Source organism: Pinus tabuliformis, chromosome 5_2 (assembly GCF_031772625.1).
Source record: "Pinus tabuliformis cultivar Carrire ecotype Pingquan chromosome 5_2, CPIR1, whole genome shotgun sequence".
In the NCBI taxonomy this organism is placed as follows: Eukaryota; Viridiplantae; Streptophyta; class Pinopsida; order Pinales; family Pinaceae; genus Pinus; species Pinus tabuliformis.
This window is the reverse complement of record NC_142306.1, coordinates 1,126,675,318-1,126,692,004: the sequence shown is the minus strand read 5'-3', so window position 1 is coordinate 1,126,692,004 and position 16,687 is coordinate 1,126,675,318.

Genomic DNA, 16,687 nt, shown 5'->3' with positions numbered 1-16,687 from the left:
GCCACAGCCCAAAAGATATTGCACGCTGGCTATTTCTGGTCTTGTTTGTTTAAAGATTGTATTAACGCGGTTTGAAAATGCCACAACTGCCAAATTTTTTATCGAAAGATGTGCGCTCCACCTGCTCCTCTCCACCCTATAATTTCCATCGGTCCTTTTGTGAAATGGGGTATCGATTTTATTACATGTAACCCTCACTCAGCGGGGGGCATGCGTATATCATCCTTGCGGTAGATTATTTTACCAAGTGGGCCGAGGCGATGCCTACATTTGAGGCAGACAGCAAAAATGCTGCGATTTTCGTATTCAATCATATAATTGCTAGGTTTGGTGTTCCACAAGTGATTATCACTGATCATGGGCATCATTTTCGAAATATTATGATGACTGAACTTACAGACCAACTTGGTTTGCGTCACGATAGTTCAAATCCATATTATCCACAGGATAATGGTCTGGTTGAAGCCATCAACAAAGTTCTAATCATCATGATCCGACGAATCATTGGGATTCATAGGTCAAATTGGCACAACATGCTATTTTCAGCGCTTTGGGCATATCAAACCTCAGTAAAAATGTCAACCGGTTTCACTCCTTTCCAACTAGTTTATGGTCTGGAAGCTATGTTACCCATTGAATGCGAAATCCTGTCATAGGAAATGGCCATCGAGTTACTTCCAACCACTTCCGAAGAGGAAAAACGTTTGTTGTACTTGGCTCAGCTAGATGAGAATCGACGTGATGCTGCATTAGCAATCGAAACTCATGCCAAACGTATTAAAGCTGAGTATGATCGAAATGTTACCCCTCATAATTTTTCAAAAGGAGACCTAGTCTTATTGTACGATCAAGCAAATGATAAATTAGGCGCTGAAAAATTCGTACCCATGTGGCATGGTCCTTATGTTGTTAAGCGAAAGCTGGCAAAAGGGGCCTATGAATTGGTAGACTTTGACAGGGTCTCTTTAGGTAAACCCAGAAATGGTCTTTACCTAAAGAGATATTATGCTTAAATCTGGGTGTGGAGATTTTTAGTTAGGTTAGCTTTCTTTCTAGCTGGTGTGTTTTAGATTAAAAAGTGTGCTTAGCTTAGAGAGTTTTTTTTGTCATTATTCCTACTTATCATGATTTTACTCTTGATATTGCAGATGTCGACACCTCTCCAAGCATACATTGGTTTTGCTGATGGTGCTTGTCATAATACATGGAACATTTCTTCCGCAGCTTGAGTTATCTATTCGCTCTCTAACGAGTTGGTATCTATGCATGGGGTAAGCCTCGGTCAAACAACGAACAAAATTATTGAGTATAGTGCAGTGATTGAGTTATTATCTGAATCCATCTCATTTGGGATTCATAGTTTGATAGTGAGGTTAGATTCTGAACTCATTGTATTATAGCTTAATAGAGTATATGCCATTAGAAATCCAATGTTATTGAGATTATTTTTAAGAGTTCGTCTCTTGGAACGTGAATTTGACTATATTGAATATCAACATATTCCAAGATATTTAAATACATTAGCAGATGCAATTGCTTCTCGAATGTTAAGTAGACATTTGTAATAATCAAACAAGTAAATTTAAAAACATTCCATAGCATGTTTTACAAGATAAACCGGTAATAGTGATATAGTATAGCATATAAATGTGTCAAATATATATCGTCTTCGAGCATAGGTTGAAAAACACCTTATGATCGACAAAAATGATAGTACAAAAAGCAAAAAATGTCATATGAGTCTACAATAGGTGATCATCCTATCACTGGTGATGATCACAATAAGAAACCACTGTACGGGCCACCCTACAAAGGAACCTCCTGAAAGGTCCTGGGACCCCAATCACATAGCGCTGTAGCCTAAGAGGAATGTCATCTATGATGGTCTCTGGAATGTCTGTTGTCAAACGCTCTAGATGACTCTCCAATTCGGCCAAGGTCTCTGTAGATTCGTCCTGTGGGGCTGGTGCTACTGCAGCTGGCTGTTTCCTCTCATAAGGCCGAAGAGTGGCTGGTCACCGTGGACCTACATCTGCATTTGGAACTTTTACTATCAATTTTGAGACGAGATAGAAACAAAAAAAAAAAAAAATTAGAAAATGTTGAAAAAGATTTTACGTGAGTCATCCCATTGCTCTCCTGGTGGAATAGCCATGTTTGGGTCACCACGATAATCTACCCCAGCATAAGGAAAGTCCTGAATAGCAAAAACTTGGTTCTCCAACCAATGAAAATACTCAGGAGTGAATCAAACGACTTCTATTCCCTCCTTAGGATGACAGGCCATAACTGCAACCCAACGCATCAGTTTGGGCTCTCGGGGAAGTCCAACTCCAACGGTAAGATGTTTTGGGACCAACATTGGGACCCTCTCCAGACCAAAGCTCACAACTAAAGCACCATATCCAGAGGTCTTCAGTTGTCCGTTCTTTGCTCTAGTCAGTTGGCCTTTTATATTAGCCAACACAGCCTCGCACCAATTGAATATGGTGCCTCGAAAGCAGTCTACTTCCATCCGCATTTGGGATCCAGTGGCTATATGTAGTGCTGCACTTCCGCAGAGCCTGGTAACAATAAACACAATCACTTTGAGCTCAGGACGGGATATGGTTTTGATATCTATCCCTTTGTCTCTAGTTTGGTCGTTACAAAACTCTAGCCAGAGGCTATCGACAGATTGTCCACCTGGCCTAGTCCCGAATAGAGTCAAATGTTCACCTCTCTTAGGCAAACTAGTCAAAAAGTAAATTTCTTCCAGCTCCATTTCGAGCTGGTGGCCACCAATAAAGAAGCACTGGTCCTGTATATTCCATCTGTCTACCAGCCACTGCAAAAAGTCCACTTGGGCCCTCATGTTAGGTATGGCCCAGAATTTGTATAAACCGCATGCCTTCAATGCATCAAATGAAGGTTGATGATTAGTCGTGGTGAGATCCACATCCTCATGCTCCCGTTCTCACCAATCAAGCATGATGTATACCCTACATTCAATAAAAAGGTGGATTAGAACATCTAAAATCAAAATTTTTGGGTGGAATTTGAAAAATCTAGGTTTGAAAACCTATGCTGCGGGGACCACACCCTCTGTGTTAGAGACAGTGCGTGGGTCCGCACTTTTCCTTCACGGTAGGTGCAGACCCCTGACTTTTTTCCTTTTACGAAAAAGTCGGGGTCTGCATGTTTCCTATGCTATGCCTGCGGACCCCCGCGCGTGGGTTTTTAACCTAGAAATTTCCTAAAAAACAAAGTAAAACCCTAAAAACAATTTTCAAACAGATGAAATGAAAGAGTAAGATGATGTGGATTACCTAGAGGAGACGGTGTTCGATTCCAACGAACAGATTTTCCGCAATATTCACGGGAAGTTTCTGACCAAAAGCTCTTTTTTCTCGCTCTGAAGTCAAACGGTAAAATTGAATTTACGAAAGCCCTCTTTATAAGATTTTTTGAATAAATGAGTTTTTAATTTGTTTATTTTTCACTTTAAAGAGGTAACTTTTGAAGAATTTTTATCCATTTTAAACAGGTATGAGTAATGTTTGAGTTTTTGTGCAGGATAACGGATTTTTCAAGAAAAATTGGTCATTTTCGACAAAAAACATTAGAGTCACCTTTAAGCTCTTTTCTGACTCCTAAAATATGAAAATATTGCCGAGTTTTTATTTTTAAGCTCGTTAAAATGGAACTAAAAAGATGGTCCACTTAAAGCCCTTTCTGACCGTAAAAACATGAAAAGATCGCCAGATTTTTGTCATTTCAAATTCGATATTGGTTATAAAATGACGTGTCATTGATCGCTTTTTTACTTTTTCGGATCAAAGGCACTAATTATGAAAAGTACTCCTTGGTCGTAATGATCAAACAGTTCTCTCAAGTATTATTTTATACCTTTTTGGGCTTGGGAGACACAAATTTACGAAAAAGGACAACCATGGAGTTTTCTTAAGTTTTTTTAGACTCTCTAAAATTGAAAAACGCTGAGCTTCTCCTATACTGGACTCATTAAAATTTAACAGTAAAGGACCTGTTTAATTACAAACAGGAACGGACCGCTTCTTCTTAGGGTTCGAATTTAAACTAAGTTGGACTCATCCGAAGGATGAGATTATAATCAAGCAAATGTTATCCTCCTCATGCTTGTCAAAAATAAAGAGGTACTTGCCAGAAATGGTGGGGGAAAAGAGAGAAAAATGAGCCTATTTGTCATACTTTGTAACCACTCTTGAACACGACACTTTTTATTCACCTAGGTTGGGAAATCCTTTGCCTAACAGTTGATCAAACCATATTGAAATTCTTCAGCCGGTTTCTGGGTATTAACTTTGGGTCAATCGTCACCGAACCATCTGTTGTGTCGTTATGTGTTCAAGAGGTCAGTGCAAATAAGCCATTCATCTGCAAAATATCTGTCATCCATATTGACCATCCTTGAGTCAGTCCTTGCAACTAAATTTCTTCAAACTTGAACTATGATTTCGTGTTGTGGGCTTGCCTACGACGGATCGCTTTCTATCGACTTCAACTCATTATCTAGAAAGATGACCTAGAAATCGTCAGTACCTTGGGATCTGCATGCCTCAATGGCAGGTTTCTCTCCTTCGACGATAAGTTGCATCATTGACCTTTGATCAAAGGATTCCGTGACATGTTTGACATCAACACATCTATTCACATCTCATGGATTGTACTGAGTACTTTGAGAGCCATTGACATTACCGGTGTTTTCTCTCACACTTGTTAATATTTTACATCATTGACTGGTAATCAAGTGGTTTCTACCATGTTCGACTTCGACACATTCATTCACATGGATAGAATCGTACTATTTCCGGAAGTAGAAATCAAGACCCTAGATCTAGTTTCCACCATCCAGGCTGCGAGGAATTTTGTATTCATTATATAGTGGACTATTCATAAACAGATGGATGCGTCCATACTGTGTCTACATGTGTCTATACTTGTGATGTATTACAAGATCATTCCTATATCAGAGCAGTAGTTAGTTTTCTAGTCAGTTTTGATCTCAATATGGGAATTCCTACCTCAACGATGATATGATCTCATATATATATTTTGTATTGAATGTTTTTACAGGTTCCAACCGGGCTCTCCACAAGATGATCCTTGAAATGATAAAGTACTTCACTCTTCTTAGATGATAAATGGAATCTTCATCTACTACAGACTTCGCACTTTAGGGGAAAATCTGTTACACAAAATATTGTCACCATGACTATTTGCAGTCAGTATGGGTCTATCATCATTCATTATGTCCTCCTTAGCAAGTCTCAAACCTCAGCTCTTCATGTCAAGCTTTGAAAATGAGAGAAAGTCCTTAAAAATCAATAAAGCTTTGGTTATACACTTTCTCTTACTGTTACCTGCGGTCCCGCACCCCATGGTCGTGTTACCTGCGGACCTTCCCGCTCTGTCTCTAAAGGAGTGGGTGCGGACCCCTGTGAAAGTCAAAAAGGCACAAGTTTATTCTTAAAAACTCACTTGTGGTTAATTATGGATGATTCTAGAAGGAATCTTGACGTGGATGGTTCGCTCCTAGGTGGTTCATGCATCCCAAAACTAAAGGAGCTAATCCCTTGATGAGAGGAGCATATCCCTTTGAAGGAGGGCTTTATCCCTTTGAAGGTGGACCTATTAACTTCCCTCCATTTCACTATAAATTAAGGCATTGGGCTGGTTTCTAGAGAGGTTAGAAGCTGAACATTTTTTAAGGATAAATGTTGTTGGAATTGAGACTTCCTAGTTAAGCTTGAGAGGAGAGATTACATACCTTTTGGCTTCATTGGGAAGAGAGTGAAACTTGTCAAAGTAGAGGAGGTTCTTGCTGGACCCTAGGAGGAGCTTGTATAGCATCAAGGCACCAAGGTTGTAAAGTTCTTCTTTGATTAAAGTTAATACAATCAGATTCATTTTTCTCAACAAATTGTCTTATGTGATTTGTTTCATGAATTCCTTGATCATCATGATAAATATGCTTTATTATATTGGCTTTTCAGGTGCTATTTAATGTGTGTGCTTGTTTTTATTTATAGATTCTTTACAAGGGAGCTAATTTGGATCAACAGAGCATGGCTTCCACAAACTTGCACTGGACCCAAGGTAGGCCTAAAACACTTGTTTGCTTTTATCTATAAATTGCATATTTAGAGAAAGATAGAATTTGTTTGGTTTGCTTGTCGCTAGATATCATTAGATACTAGGGAGGTCGGTCTTGTCCGCAAGAAAAAATTATCGGGCCGACAAGATTGTTCGGTCTCTTTTCAATCTCAAGAGCTTCTCTGAATTTCCGATGATGGAACTGCGAAACTCTAGCAATGACACTAGCCTCCTCAATACAAACATGATGATTGGTTTTTTCCACATGCTCAGCTAAAGCGGAAGACTTTGATCTCCTATGCTTGAGGTCATCTGTGTGTTCACTGATCCTTTGATTGATGGAGCAACTTGTCTCACCAATATAGGGGGTCCCACAGGAACAAGGGATAATATATACCCCTTTCATATCTTTAGGGTCGATAGGATCCTTTGTTGATCTGAGGGACATACGAATGGTGTTAATGGGCCTCAAGGTTATAGGGACACTATGCATATTGAGAATCATTGCAATCTTATCAGTGGTCCCTTGAACAAATGGAAGATGGAGACCTAGAATCTATTCCTTCGGTTCCCTTTTAACAAGAGAAATCTTGGCATCTTTTAGGAAAGTCTTCTGACCTAGGTATCTACAATAACCATTCTCAACAAAGACATCAAGGAGATGGGATTTTTCCTTCCCAAAACTCTTTTTATCTGAGATCCTTAGGGCTCGAGTAGCAATGGTATTGAGAACACCCACCTTCTAAGCTGGGAAATGGTGGGAATTGGCATGAAGATACTACTTCTTATGCATTTTCTTTTGAAAAACTTGGTGGGAGAGGGAACCATCACTGTTCTTAGAAATAATAATATCCAGGAAAGGGAGGCAACCATCAACGTCCTGCTCTTTAGTGAATTTAATGGCCGAGGATTGATTGTCGAGATGATCGAAGAAGAGATCTAATTCCTCTTGGCCGTGAGACCAGATAACATTGGTGTCATCCACATGCCTTTTCCAAAGCTTAGGAAGGAGATGGGAAGAGTTTAGAGCCTTGGACTCAAAATCTTCCATAAAAATATTTGCAACGATAGGAGATAGGGGTGAGCCCATGGAAACTCCATAGGTTTTCTTAAAGAACTCTCCCTCAAAATATAAAAAGGTGGAAGTGAGGCAGATATTGACTAACCGAGCGGTGTCAGGATCTGTTAGGCGGTTGATAAGCTCCAAGGCCTCATTAATAGGGATGCAGGTGAACAGGGAAACCACATCAAAACTAACAAGGATGTCCCCAGGGTCAAGCTTAATGTCCTTGAGTTCATCAATAAAGGAAGCAGAGTCTTTTACGAAGGACTCCATACGACCAACAAGGGGCTTAAGCCTTAATGCAAGGAACTTAGCAAGAAGGTAGGTAGGACCTCCAATGGTGTTGACAATGGGCCTCAATGGAGCTCCTTCCTTGTGAATTTTGGGGAGACCATAGATCCTAGGAGTGATAGGGTTGCTCTCAATGAGTTTATGGTGCAGGGAACTCACTGAGCTAATGGATTTAATGGCAAGAGCCACATTCCTAGCGACCTTTTTTAATGGGTTTTTGGGGAGCTTTTTATAGCTACCACTATTATGAAGATGATCCAACATCTTATTGCAATAATCAACCCTGTTAAGAATAACAGCAGCCCCACCCTTGTCTGCCTTAAGAACAATGATATCTTTGTTCTAGTTTAAGGATCTGAGGGCTACTGATTCATCCTTGCTAAAGTTGCTCTTAGGGGGCTTAGCCCTTCTCAAGACAACCGCACAATCTTTCCTGATAGTGTCCTTGATCTTATCAGGTAAACCTCTGATCCCAAACTCAATGTCACAAATGATATCATCAATAGGAATCTTCTTAGGGGCTAAGGCAAAATTTAATCCTTTACCCAAAACTTTAAAAACTGAAGGGGGAAAAAGAAACTAGAAAGGTTAATAACCTTATTATTACCATGAGAAGGAGGGGGAAATTTACTAGAACTAGGATTTAAACTATTGTTATTAATATTTAATATCTTATTACCTACCATGTTAGAGTTATTTGCCTTATTAAATAAAGTACCCTTAATATTATCATTATCCTTATTACTAATCCCAACTATACTACTATTACTATTACCACTATTATTATTATTACTAGGAATATTATTACAATCATAATTATTATTACTAATATTATTAATAATACTATTATTACTATTATAGCCATTAAATAAATTATTATTATTATTATTATTATTATTATTATTATTATTATTATTATCATTTTCTTTATTAAATAAATTATTACCACTATTAATATTATTATTATTATTATTAGGAATATTATTACAATCATAATTATCATTACTAACATTATTAATATTATTAATAATACCATTGTTACTATTATAGGTGTTAGATAAATTATTATTATTATTATTATTATTATTATTGTTATTATTATTATTATTGTTATTGTTATTATTATTATTATTATTATTATTATTGTTAAACAAATTATTATTATTAATAATAATATTATTATTGTTGTTGTTGTTAAAATTATTATTAATATTCTTATATGTAAGATTATTATGAGTTCAAATGCCATTGAACGAGTTAAGATGAGGGATGGATGGCTTCAAGCCGTGACCACACAATGAGGACGAGGAACTCTCTTCACACGATATCCACAAGAGTGTTAATGGAGAACCACTCACTGCCGGACTGGAATGCAAGCCCAGAACATTGACCTTCCGCCCATAGATAAACCTGCCTTCGGCTAGGTTCCCTTCAATCAGTTGACACACACCGGGGACAGCTACGCGATCAACAAATTTGCTAACAGGAGGAGACATGGTAGCACCTACGCGATCTGCAAATTTGTTAACAGGAGGAGACGTGGTAATGCCTCTTCTCTTTGCGAGGGTACGATCAGGTCTAGTGTCAGCATGTTCCAAATTGCAAGGAGAGAGGACAATGAGATCACTTTCTACGCAAAGAGAAGAAGACCGTTCATTGCTCTCTAGATTGGATGGCAGAATAGGTTGTTCAATTTCTGTTCAATTGTTGTTCAATTGTTGTTCAATTGCTATTCAATTGTTGTTCAATTGCTGTTCAATTGCTGTTCAGTTTTTATTCAATTGTTGTTCAGTTGTTGTTCAATTATTGTTCAATTGATGTTCAATTGTTGTTCAATTGCTGTTCAATTGTTGTTCAATTGTTGTTCAATTTCTAAAGTCTGCGTAGTATGTAATTGCAAGAGATAAATCATTGTCCCAAGATTATAGAGCTAAGACTATTGTGCCATGAGATCAACTTCCATAGGTCTGAGCAAAATGAGCCTCCACAAGGTTTAAGTAATTGAGCCTCCACAATCAACGAACCTCCATGATGTTTTCACGCATCAGATCACAAGAACTTGGTCTTTGTGACAAGCCACACTTTTCAAGAGAAACAAATTCTCGAGCTCGGATTTACTATCACAGATCTTCAAGGTTTTTATCACGACAGACTCGGGTCCTATCCACCACAACAAGCTCGAATTTTTCCTTGACCTAGATCCCTTTTGGATTTCTTGCTTCCTTGATCCGAAAATGAAAAATGCACTCGAATGATCACGCATCCTGTAGACCATTCTGAAATATTTCCTCCACCCTCTGTGATCCCATACACGGATCTGCGATGGTGATGCACCCTCAGCAAAATTCCAAACCACACATTGTCAGAAATCACATTTTCTCAGAAACTTCATCCACAGGTTGTCTAAGATTTTTCATGCTCACTGTAATTAGTTGACCTAGAAATATGTGTTCACTGTATTTTATCCAGAAATACATTTTTATCCACATGCTGTTCGAGATATGCATTTACGGTATTTCTTCATTTAGGTTCATGAGATGTGAACACGTTTTCCTATTTTTTTATTTGATTTTCTTATGTTTTCTTCTCCGCATCACTTATCCCTTTTTCCCAAAATCAAATCACATATATATGTAAATAGAAATCGTGATTTTGTTTTATGTAGCCAACTAGTCACTGGAATGGGGGCTGACATATGTTTTTTGGTGAATACGATATATAATTTGTTCAACATAATGTAGTGGTGGATGTTTGCTGACGTGAGTTGTGTGGGGACAATAACAGATTTCCATCTCGACCAATGCCATATTGACATCAATGACAACCTAGATTAACAACATGCTATGAAGTGGCAGAGCATATCGAAGAGTGCTAAGGTGTGCTAGAGAGTGCCAATGAATGTTGAGGAGTGTTAGGGAGTACTAGGACAACACAAGGGAGCACTAGGTCAAAATGCATGGAAGTGAATGAATATGAGGGTGTGTCGAGGAGTGTCAATGAGTGTTAGCTATCATGCCAAGGAGGGAGTGACAAGGTATTCTAAGCACGGGTAAGGCATGCCAAGGAATATCAGGGAATGTCAAGAAGTGCTAGAGTGTGCTAGGTAGTTCTGGGGTGTGCTAACATATGCCAAATAGTGCCAAGGAATTCCAGGTGCTAAGACATGCTAGGATGTGCAGGGTGCCAGAGTATGCCAATATGCGTCAAGGCGTTTCAAGGCAACAAAAGGAATAACCAAACCAAAATGCAAGGAAATGAACACACAAGAGGGTTAGTAAGTTAGGACTTTATCTTTTTCAAAAGGGGCATGCTAGGCACACTAATAACATGTTCCAATACATGCCAAGTGCCAATGTGTGCCAAGTTCTAATGTTTGTCAATGCAATATGCCAAGGTGTTCCAGGGCATGCTAGGGACTGGAGGGAATGCCAACATATGATAGGGGAATGATATGCTATACTAGGGCATGTCAACATGTGCTTGGGTGTCCTACTCATGGCCATATGTTCTAGGTACAAAGATGATCTAGGTACAAAGTTGTTCCAAGACATCCAAGGTGCCAAGGAATGTTAGTGTACTATTCCAAAACATGTTAAGGTGTGCCATGAGTTTTGAGGAGTGTTAGGTCTCTCTCATTAATAGAATTGATAGAGCTTGATTATGTATTAAATAATATAGTTCCTACACACACTAGTGGAACTTTATTTAAAGGAAATTTGCTAGAAAATAAACCTAATAGAGATGAATCATGTGTTGACTCATAGGAAAACTATATTCTTATGACTTGAGGGAAATGATACACACTAATTACTTCTTAACTATTTCACTGACTATTATAACCACTATGACCTTGGACACATAATGAAAAAGACTCCACAACAATGGTCTTAAATCGTTATCTTTTGAGAAAAAATATAGTAATAGGTACATAGCGTCATCAAAAACTCATTGGAATGATCAATGATAATGAACATTTTTTTACTGTCACCAAAAGTAACCAAAAAGAGCATTGGTGAGGGTCAATAAAAGATCATCACTAGAAGTGTTACCAAAGAGAGAATTAGTGATGGGTCTTTAACGACCCTCACCAAAAGTATCACCAAAGAGATGATTAGTGATGGGCCTTTAACAACCCTCACAAAAAGTTTCATTGAAAATGACTTTGGTGACAAACCTTAAAGGACCATCACTATATACACTTACAACAATGATTTCTTAAAGACCGTCACCATATGGGACATTAGCAACAAACCTTAAAGATTTGTCACAGGTATGAAGCATCATAAAAAACTCATTGGAATGATCAATGATGATGAACATTTATTGACCATCACCAAAAGTAACCAAAACGCTCATTGGTGATAATCAATAAAAGATCGTCACTAGAAGTGTCACCAAAGAGATAATTAGTGATGGGCCTTTAACGACCCTCACTAAAAGTGTCACCAAAGAGAGAATTAGTGACGGGCCTTTAACGACCCTCACCAAAAGTGTCATTGAAAATGGCTTTGGTGACAAACCTTAAAGGACCATCACTATATACACTTACAACAACGCTTTTTTAAAGACCGTCACCATATGCGACATTGGTGACAGACCTTGAAGGTCGGTCACAAGCATGACCCTCACCAGTGACCTTTTTCCTTGTAGTGATTATTGAGCTAGTGGAAGAATCTGACAAGGTGAGTCCTATGGTAGTACAGGAGAAAAAGAAGAAAGGAAAAATAGGAATATGCATGGATCTAAGGAAGCTGAACGACGCTTGTATACACTATCCATTCCCGACACCATTCACAGATGAAGTACTAGAGAATGTTGGCGGTCAGGAAGCATACTCATTCAAGGATGGGTTCTCAGGATACCATCAGATCAAGATCGTGCTGAAAGACAGGAGAAAAATGACCTTTGAAACAGAATGGGGCTGCTTTCAGTACACCGTTATACCACTTGTATGGAAGAACACACCAGCCATATTTTCGCGCATTGTTGTGGCTATGTTCAAAGAATACATCCACAAGTTCTTGGAGGTCTATATAGACGATTGGACTATCTTTGGATTAGTTAAGCACCATGTAGAAAGTTTACGCTTGATGCTGGATACTTGTCGCTGACACTAGATTGCGCTGAACCTTAAGAAGTGCACATTCCTCATTCCCTTTGGAAACCTGCTGGGACATGTGATCTGCAAACAAGGACTGATGGTGGACCCTGTGAAGATTGTTGTTATTCTAAATTTGGAAGCACCGTGAAGTGTTAAACAACTGTGCACTACCTTGGGACACACTGGATATTATAGGAAGTTCATCAAAAGTTATGCCCAAATAATAGTGCCGATGGAAAAGCTATTGAAAAAGGATGTTACATATTGCTGGAATGATGATTGCATGAAGAGTTTGGATGTCCTGAAGGGGAAACTAGCCTCTGCTCCAATCCTGGTCTTCCCAAAATGGGATGTGGAATTTCATGTACATGTTGATGTGTCGTGTATTGTGCTGGGAGCAATACTCACACAAGAGGGCACGGAGGGCGTGGATCACCCGATCATGTTTGCAAGTTGAAGATTGTCCAAAGAATAAAAGAACTATTCCACCACCGAGCACAAGGGGTTAGTGATGGTGTATGCGCTCCAAAAATACTGACACTATTTACTCGGAGGACATTTCAAGATGTATACCAACCATTCCGTGTTGAAATATTTGGTCAATAAGCCTGTGTTGGGGGCTCACATATGCAAATGGCTCTTACTATTCCAAGAATATGATTTTGAGGTCATAGTCAAGCCGGGACGCCTGAACGCAGGACCAGATCACTTTTCACGAATTGAGATGGGCGAGGAACCCATGAATTTGGAGGAGGGACTACTAGATGCACAATTCTTTGTAATGCGTGTCACAGACAAACACTTTGAAGATGTAATCCATTTTCTGACAATAGCGACTGTGCCGAAGGAATACTTAGTCCAACAGAAAAGGGAATTGGTGGTGCGCACGACGGCCTTTTCTATCATCACGGGGAACCTATAAAAAATGGGAAATGATGATATATTGGGAAGATACGTACCTGAATTTGTATGAGGTCAGATCCTCACAGAAACACATGGGAGCACTGTAAGAGGACGCTATGCAGGATGCGCGACTGCACAGAAGATTCTTCTCGCAGGGTTATGGTGGCCAACCCTGCACCAGGATTCGAAATCTTACTGTAAGGCCTGCAATATATGTCAAAGGATTGGAAAACCCTTTCGAAGGGACAAGATGTCGTTAAATCCACAAATGACATGACAACCATTTGAAAAATGGGCAATCAAATTTGTGGGACTAATCAAGACTAAGGGAAAGACAGGCGTGCACTACATCATCACTGTGATGGAGTACCTGACATGATGGCTGGAAACATAGCTAGTCAAAGACTGCACGGATACTATCGATATGAAGTTTTTGTTCGAAAATGTGTTGACCCAATTTGGTTGTCTGAAAATCTTAATGAGTGATCACGGAACACATTTCCTGAATGAAACCATCAGCGCTCACAGAAGAGTTCTAGGTGTATCATCAGAAAAGTACATCGTACCACCCACAAGCTAATGGGACAGTAGAGGCATTCAACAAAATATTGGAGGCTACATTGACCAAAGTGTGAAATGCGCAGTGAAATAATTGGGACTTGTGTGTACCTACCGTACTATGGGATTACAGGACAATGTGCAATAAATTGACGGGATGGACACCTTTTCAGTTAGTTTCTGGCATGGAAGCTATCATGCCGATGGAATACATCGTACCTAGTCTACGAATAGCAGCACTCACAGGGATGACAGAGTGAAAAGCTCTAGAGGAAAGACTCGTGTAATTGGAAGAACTCGAGGAGAAATGATTTTAGGTTGGATTTCATCACCAGGTACAAACGAAGTATGAAAAATCCTGGCACGACCACCATATCAAGTTGTGCACCTTCAAGGTAAATAACTCTGTGCTACTGTATCCCAGTAAGTTTGAAATTTTTTTGGGAAAATTCAGAATGCATAGGCTGGGACCATACGTGGTTAAGGAGGTCACAAATGGAATCATGGTCCATCTAGTCAAACTAAATGGTGAACCCTTCCCAAGCAAAGTAAATGACAGTTGCTTGAAGCCCTACATGGGTGGGCTAGCTATCTAACTAACTGGCCAAATCACAGTCTTCACAACCCGAGGCGCCGGGAAAGGGCGCAGGACTATAAACATATGCAGCAGATGCCTGTACAAATGTAAGGACCCAATTCAGACATAGAGGGCTCAGAAGGCAAAATGCAACAGGTGCAACAGGCAGCATCTCAGTGCGCTGCCGACATTCAGGCCGTTCGGGAACAGCTGGAGGGACTCCGCGCTAAGATCACCACCCTGACAGAGTGACTCGAGGATGAGTCACAATGTTTTTTTTGGGGACCTGTTGGGCTTAGAATCCCCACAACATGTTTTGGGGCTCAAAGCCCAAGTTTTGAGTACTATTGTTGTAAATACTCCGTGAATTACGAGCACGAAGCGCAAATTGTATGTTAGAGTCATAGGGTTGTCGCCCTAAGTTTTGAATGTAGTGTCAGCCTACCCATGGTCTATGGACCATTAGATTGTATAAATAGAGCGAGGCTCTAAGTTGTAAAGATAACTAGAGATAGATACAGAAACAAATGGAGTCTAGAAGATAGCGAGCATAGAGGAAAGGTCTAAGTGCTTTGGGTCATAGTAGTAGGAAGAGGCTCTGCAGCTAAGTGCGTAGAGGCCTAGTAGAGTCTGCAACTAAGTGCGCGGACACCTGCAGCTGAGTGCGCAGGGCAGAGTCGAGTCTGTAACCAAAGAAGAAGAATAATAAAGAGAAGTTTAATTCCACATCTTGTGTATCTATTTTGAGTTATTATATGGTTGATATCTTTTGCAATTATACTATTTTATTTATCGCGTGCACTAGTATGAATGGTGAACACTGTTAAGTATAACTAAGCACATGTAGATAACCTAAGTGATCAACTAAAATAAGGTTAATAGTAAGGGATTGGGTATTAATGCGGATCGAGCCCCAAGTAAGGCTGTGCAAAGGCAGCATCACAGGCTGCGAGGTACTGATAAGTGCACGTAGCTATGTGCACATAGGGTCAAACCGCAGACCACCAAAAATCATAAGACATCTCTAGGGTGTGGAAACTTGGTTCTAGCACCCTCCCATACTACTTTGGGTTTGGCAAAAGGGCCAGTATTACTAGGATTTGTTTAGATAAATCACCTCTGAACCTAGGTCAAGCCCCTACAAGCCAACACTGAGCATTGTTGAAGTACCCTTGCAATAGCAAGGACAACTTTTGCACCAACTAGGGTAGCCTTTGTTATTGCAAGGGAAACCTTTGTTGCAGCAAGGGCTTTCCATGCAAGGGCAAGGGTAGATTGTCCCGCAGCAAGGTCACCTGCAACAACCGCAAGGTCAGTCATTTCAACAGTTGCAGTAGACTGCGCAGCAGCAGATGTAATATGCTCTGCATACCTCTCAACCCATACCCTCACAGGGTTAACCTCTACAGCCCCAGGGACAAATTTTGCAATGACAAGGTCATCCCTTGCAACGACAAAACCAAATCAGGTAGTAGCAACCCTTGTATACATATCAGCAAGGTCAAACCTTGCAGGGATAGGGTCAAGGTCAAATCCTGCAACAGCAGGTGCAAAAGCCTCTTCTCCAAGGTCAACAAGTTCAGAATCCTGCTGGCCAAGGGCACCAAGTACAAAACCCATAGGTCTAAGGGAAATAAGTGTATCAACCTTATGCCCAAGGACTACAGGTCCAAAACCCTCTTGTTCAAGGACAACAAGCCCAACAACCCTATGTTCCAGGACAATAGGTCCCATACCCACATGTCCAAGGTCAACAGGCTCAACAACCTTTTAACCCATATGTTATCTATCAGTTGTTTCGGGTGGAAGCACCCTAGGGCTTTGGGTTAGAACCCCAACAGAGCAGAAGCAAACTACAACAAGAAATACTCATATATCTCAGGCAAGATTCTTATTTTATCAAACTACGTAAGAGTGACTGTACCTGGATTTCCTTCATTTGAGTAGGTCCCGCAAGGTTCAAATCCTCTGCAACTCCCAATGTTCTTCAAACCTGAAAATCATTCAATTCGAACATACATAGCAATATAGAAGTAAAGCATATTCACGAAATTTACTTTATATCATATAAACAAATGAT